A 7,275-nucleotide genomic window follows, 5' to 3' on the forward strand; every position below is an offset into this window, starting at 1 on the left:
ATTTTTATGTATATAATTCTTCTGCATGCACTTTATGTGTTGGTTTTGCATATTGCTTATTGACACTGACTTGCTACCCAGTCATTCTGAGACAATACTAGAGGTATCATTTATGAGCTCTTTCAAGTATTTATCAAATGCATCATATGAAGTATTAGAAGTATAGACCTGCAGACTGGAGGACCCTAATATAGTACAAATTTTAGCTCTATCATGACTTTATTATTGAATAAGCAGCCTGAAAACAGAAACGAACTTGTGATGTTCATCTCTATGAAATTTTAAGCAGTTTATTTAATTCAGAAACTTTAACAAGGATTAGGAAAGCTTTCCTACAGGATATTAAGAGAGTGTTAAGGTTTAAATCTCAATCTTTCATCAGTCTCAGCTGGGTTTTTTTCCACCTTTTGCTAGAACGGGTGGCAATTCCAAAGGAGAAATGCCTAATTAGTTGGTTACAGAAAAGTAATTATGATTTAGTAGCTGGAGATGGCGCTCTCTGCCCACAAAATTCTGTTTCGACTGCATTTGCTGCTGCCCAATGCCAGCTTGAAATTGTGCTTCCATTTCTTTAAGAAATAGCTCTGGGGAAAAGGGAATGCTTTACACCCTTGGCTCAATAATATGAAAATCATCTCCCCAGATGTCAGATGACTGGGAGCAGATCCGTTAACTACTCATAGTGTGGATATTAATCAGTTTGTAGTTTATGTAACGTAGCACCAAAAATAACACATCAGGTTTTGAAAACTCCTATGTGTTCTGCCAACATAGACACAGTAAACCTTAGGTTGGCAAAATATCTTCAGGAAAAGTAATTAATTGATGGGATTCATCTGGCAGAAAAAAAAAAGAAAAAGCTATATAGTTCAGTGGACATAGTAAAATGATTGCATATCACAGACCCATCAGACAGGAATAACAGCCCTGATGTCCTCCTTTAAGAGCAAAAAATTGACGAGCACCTGCCAGACACTGTAAATAGTCAATTTAGTTCTTCAGACTGTATTATATCTTGCTTTATCTGAGGCAATCTTATCAACAATGTAGAGTTAGTTAGTGAAAATCTCTTGCAAGAATACTTCAGGAAAGGTATGAAAAGAGCAAATCCCTGGAGTGACAGGTACGAGTGCCACGTGGCTCCTTTCCCTCTGCCATGCACTTGCAGTGCTGGACTTTGTGTCCTTGTACCTGGGGAGCCCTATCCTGCCCAATGCAGGCTGTCAAAGCAGGTGAGAGAGGCACTTGAGAGAGGTATCATGCACTGATACCTGTGCCAAGGGCTGGACATTTCCTGCTGAGACTTCACAGAATCACAGAATGGTTTGGGTTGGAAGAGATCTTAAAAATCGTCTAGTTCCAACCCCCTTGTCAGGTGCAGGGACACCATCACTAGACCAGGTTGCTCCAAGCCCCATCCAACCTGTCCTGGAACACTTCCAGGGATGAGGCATCCACAACTTCTCTGGTCAACCTGTACGAGTGTTACACCACCCTCACAGAAAAGCACTCTTCCTAATATCTAATCTAAACTTACTCTCTGTTTAAAGCCATTCCACTTGTCCAATCACTACATGCCCTTGTAAAAAAGTCCTCTTCCAGCTCTCTTGCAGGCCCTTTTAGATACTGAAAGGCTTCTATAAGGTCTCTCAGGAGCCCTCTCTTCTTCAGGCTGAACAGCCCATTCACTTTCTACACCTCATAGGAAGTAGGTTAACACTGAAAGTGTTAACTATGGGCTGATTATTACCTGTAGATGTTGGCCTTATGCTGCCAAGGGGTAAGTGAAAGATGCTTAATTTGTGCTGGCCATTAACAGGCATTTGATTGCAGAACCTGGCAGCTCAAGAGAGTCTGGTTTTTGGGTTTGTGCAGGAGTATGAGTCATCTGTGAGTTGCCTGTATGAGTGATGGCTGTTGCCAGGCTTTGGTAGAGCTACAGTTCCAAACGTGTGCGTGGGAGCTGATTAACACAATTAAATGCATGTGGCCTATAAACTGACTGGGCTACAGAGGAGAAAGCTGCAGAGGACCACGAGGAAAGCTGTGGAGGAATGCTGCTTCAGCTGCCCTTTCCCAGCAGTGGTGCAGGAGTCCACTCACATGTGGCACTGCACCACAACCACCATATCAGAAATACCAAGGGAACAAAAATGAAATGAGAAGATTGTTTTGGTTTTTTATTAAATGTGTGCAAACTCTAAAGGAAGGCATATCAGAAGACTGAAGAGAATATACACTTATAGTAGCCTTCCCATAGTAGGCAATGGCTGCCCCGTGAAGCTAACCTATGGGATCTACCAAAAAGAAAAATTATTCTTGCTGCTGTTGCATATCATCTTGAGCTTTCTGTGATTAACAAGAGATTTTCCATGGGAACCCTTACGATTAGCAAATTTAAACCTTCAAAATTAAGAAAAAGTGGTCTTACCTTATTTGTGTAACATCTGCAGAGCCAAGAGTAGAACTTTAGAATAGCACATTTAACAACAACAACAACAACAAAAAAAGTCAATTTAAGAGCAAATCAAACTTACATGAGCAGGACATTCCTAATGTAAGACGGCAGCTGAATTAGAGGATTAGGTCACACTGCCCGATTAACATCATTTGATCTTCTGCTATTGAAAAGCCACTGGCCTACTCAGAGAATGGATGCATTCAAACTTTAAATGAAACCGCAAGCCTGGCTTAGAAAAAAAACTGCTAAACTGAAAACAACTTGCCTTGCTTCAGTAATTGTTGGTTTGTCTCTGCTGCTGGGGGATGCATCCAAATTAGGATTTAGATATCCCTCACATTTTGCTATAACAAAGAAGGACTGCAAAACTGAATGAGGGCACTTTGGGCACTACATGGGAGAGGCTTACAGCATATGAATCTTGCCTTGCTATGCCATATCATATTTGTTTATTTTTTAAAGGTGGAAGATACTCAAAGATCTGTTTGATGTTTGTTTTCTTTATAACAAATTCACCGCTGGTTTTGTCTTTTTAACTTTTGTGTGGGCAGGAGGTGTCAAAAGAAAAGGAGCTCACTCTGGACTGCAGGGTCATCTCAGGATCTGAGAGGTACCTGCTGAGGACATTTGATAAGAGAGCAAGAGAGGAAGGGAGTTCTAGTCAGAGTTGTTATTTTTTTGTATTTGTTTTAACTAATGAACATTTTTAAAGAAGGAAACGTTTCTTAAAATTTTAACTCTTGCTTGGGAGCCTGAAAGCAAAATCGTAATAGATCAGCCTTGATATTTTGAAATTTTCTAAGGTAAAGAGAAAATGAAGGACCCTTTCTATAATTAAGCCCTTTTTCACTGGAAACACTGAGAAAAGAGTAAATCCTATGAGTGAAAAATCGTCTGGCTACCTCTCGTATCTTTTCAGTTGATAAGTTTATGTCATTTATACTTTTTATTGCACATATACTTATTTCACTTGAGTTTTGAAAGGATTCTCACAGTCTCTTGCTACTGTCAGCAGATAGTAAAGTAAGTAGCAAGCAAACAGTATTTCTAATAACCTGATGATCAGTTTGCTCAAAGGATTTTTCTGTGCTTTTTGTAAAGTATTAACCAGTATTCACAAGCAGTGCTTTTTTATTATTTGAAAAAACGCTCATTTAATATTCATGATGTTATTTTCAGTCATAGTGTTACTGCAATTGCTAGATATGGAGAAAAAAAAGCAGTATTTTAAGATATAGAAAAGCTATGAATATTTTTGTCATTCCCCTCATCATCCTTTTAGGCATTGTGCATTCATTTAACAAGCACACGGATCCAGCTCAGTCTCCTGCATTTTCAGCAGTCTCCTAAATGTCAGCCAAGTCAGACCCTGCTTAGTTTCCAAAATGAGATGTGATCGGGCATGTAACAATGTAAAGAAAAATAAACCCTGAAAGGCACTCTGAATTATAATGTACATTTTTTTCTGACATGCAAGAAAGAACAAAATGGAAGTTTTATCACAGCTCTACTTCCTTTTGAGTGCCCCCACCCACCCTTATTACTGTGAGCAATGTTTTCTCAAAATAAAGGCACACTGATTTGTTTGTTATTTTAGGCTCTGAGAAGAAGGTCAGACTGGAACGCTGTCCAAATATATGCCTGTAGTCCCATTAAGGACCTACAAGCGCACTTATCTCCATCCGTTGCAAAGGAGTTCATTGTCTTCCAGAGACAACTCCTGGTACTACATAACTCTCTGTCACTTTAGAGCTGTACGTGATCCTGCATCCTTGCGGAACCTGAAGTCGCTTCATTCCTGTCGGTTCTCACACAGGGAGAGACGCACATAATTAGCTGCATTGGCCTCATGCTCCCCCACTGCTCGGCTATTATTTTGACGGCTGGTGACACAGCTCTGGAGCCTCCCTTCCCCTCCATCACCCTGCCTGGCAGCCGCAGCTGGGCGGCCTGGTTTGTGCCCTGCCAGCCCCAAGGTGGGGGCCACAGTGCTTTGCTGCAGGGGCTACAAGAGGTCTTCTAAGGGCAGGGCCGCTGGTCACAGCTGGGGGCTGCACTCCCTCCTCTCTCATGGAAATGATACAGCTCCTAAACTAATAAAAAAATCTGCTTTGCTATTTTTGTCCAAATATTTGAGCACTTCAGACATCCTTGGACAAAACACACCAGCTATTGGCATGTTCTTGCTAATCCAAGAGAACCTTTTGCGTGGGCCTCTGCTTTCTAACCTGAGATTGACTTTAATTATCCATTATTTTGCCTTCCTCCCTGTGAGCCTCTTGCTGAATGCATTGTGCATATTAGTCAATCATCACATCTTACAGAGCACTATACTTTACATCTTGGCTTCAGTGTCATTTATGTGCACTGAGTGGAGACAGAAATCAGTTTTAAGACGCTGGGTAAATGTAAGCATGCTAGGGCCTGTCTGTCCCTATAGTAAATAGCTTTGCTGACATTTAAGTTGCACATGGCTTGATGTTAGGTCAAACAAAAATGTCACACTATAATCACTTTTTAAATAGCTGTTTCCGGCTCAGTTAGTACTGTATAGTTCCACAAGAGAAAGCACTTATAAGCTGACAGACAGAAAGAGGAACCGTCTGTATAGGATGTTTGCCTAATCCCATCCCTGTCCTTGCCTGTCAGGCTTGGAGGCTTTATTTGTTTTAAAAAAAAAAAAAAAAGCTTATACAATTTGATGCCACCATACTTTTCAGCTGGGCAGACTCTAAAGAATACTCATGAATAAGTTCTGGGTAGAACTCACATCTTTGATGTGGCTGTGAGGGGGTTGGTTGGCCCTCGGTGCACCCAGCCCTCAACAGTTTTTGGGGCTGATACTGTTGTCTAGGGGCACTATGGTGCTGAGGTGCTATTGCTGGGAGAAGGCATGTAGGTAACAATCCTTTGCTTTGACAGCTGAAAATCTGAGGGTTTTTGCATTCACTGACGCCACTCCTTAATTTTGTCTCTGCCTTTGAACCAGCCCATGAAGGACATGGACCTTGGGGTAGCCATGCTTCCTGTCTCAGATACTCCAGTTTGATGTGACAGTCTCCGTATAGAATTATAGAATCATTTAGGTTGGAAACAACCTTTATATGTTTTCACTGAGGCTCTGTCATCCTGCCATTTCCTAAGCAGGAACTGGAATTCCCATGGGGCACATCAATGGCTTGTCATGGAGCACAGCAGCATTCACTGGGTCCCAGTTCCCCATCAACACAGACAGGCAGTGGGCCAGAGCACCCGGTGATGAGGCTAAAGTGTGTATACGTCTTTCCTCTCCATAACCCAAATACATCTGTAGGGAATACTTGCATCCCACCATTTGGACCCATGTCTGAGGTGTCTTCTTATCTCTCCTACTTTCCCAAAATCAGCTATGTGTGCAGTGCTGCCCACCTGAAGTTTTGCCTTTGCCCCACAAACCCTCCTGGGGCTTATGAGCAATTTCTTTTGTCGCAATGGATGGCTGTAATCCAAAGGTGTAACAGTGGATCGTGAAACAGTTGTAGCATGCAAAGCATGATGAATGAGAGTGCATGATCTTTTGTCCAGGAAGAACGGTGTTGGAGAAGCCATGGAAACCTGTGAGGGAATGAAGCAGTCTTGTCATCAGTGGTTTAGCAGGAAAGAAGGAACCAGGCTTTCTTGGCTCCCACTGCAACCTTTTTCTTCTTAATTTGATCTCTGGCTCTATTATGTCTAACAAACTGGGAGTCTTAGAAGGTGGTATAGAAGTGACTGAATCCCACCACGAGAGTCAAGCCCAAACCTTGAAAACCCCTGGCTGCTGCTTCACGGAGGCTGCTGACCCCAGCTTGTAGGTCTGTTGTAAGTCATTTCCTTTCCTGATTAGGTCAGAACAGTGGCACCAACCTGAGTGTGTCAACATTGGGATTTCCTGCTGCGTTGATTTTCCTCTATTCTCAAGCAAGCTGTAAGTTATACTTTTTAAGTTGAAAAGCAAGTTTATTTGTGCAGAGATGTATTTCCAAGCTGCATTTAGACAGTAAGCAGTAAATGTTCACACATTCCTCATTTAACATCATACTTGCAAGAGGTAGTGGCTACTATCTAATCACATAATAATGGATACAATAGATAAGCAAAACTCTTCCACATGCAGACTGTGGAAGACACGCTTTTGCCAAATGCAGTTGTAAACTATGTGGCACTGTGAAGGTGGAGCTGGGAAAAGTATTACAGAGGTAGGGCAAGATAATGTTTTGTTTACAACTACCTAGTATTTCTTAACCCAGAAGCAACTTTTGTTACACCTCAAATTTCTATTGGTAAATTTTTTTTTAGGCACAGTTTACTGGAAATGACTGCATCTTTGCCCTACCACTGATGTGAAGGCAAATGGTTGCAGTTGCATGCAAGCTGTGTGGAGCTGCTTTGGGGCTGCTAGAGAGTTCATGCTGGCCAGGAAATGGATGAGGAAGAAACAGGGGGATGAAGTATATACAGTGCACAGAAAATTTATTTAGAATGACCATGAATTCACAGTCCAGCCATTTCTCCCTGTTTTAGGCTCTTCACCAGTACGAAGAATGAAATGGGACCCGAGAAGCCAACTGTGGGTGAGTGTTCCTGATAGAGCATAAAAATTGAATGCACTGAAAAACAAATGCTATGATTTTTGATATTTTACAGATTCACTGGCCAAGAGGACTCAGGCTAGGCAAAAGGAAAGGTCCCACTGATGATTCAGATAGAAACTTTCTGAGTTTACATCCTTGTATTGTGGAATTCTTCTTACTCATAAAACACACAGACCAGAGTAGGGGCAATGACAGTTTTGT

This window comes from Pithys albifrons, chromosome 2 (genome assembly GCF_047495875.1).
Source record: "Pithys albifrons albifrons isolate INPA30051 chromosome 2, PitAlb_v1, whole genome shotgun sequence".
Classification (NCBI taxonomy): Eukaryota; Metazoa; Chordata; class Aves; order Passeriformes; family Thamnophilidae; genus Pithys; species Pithys albifrons.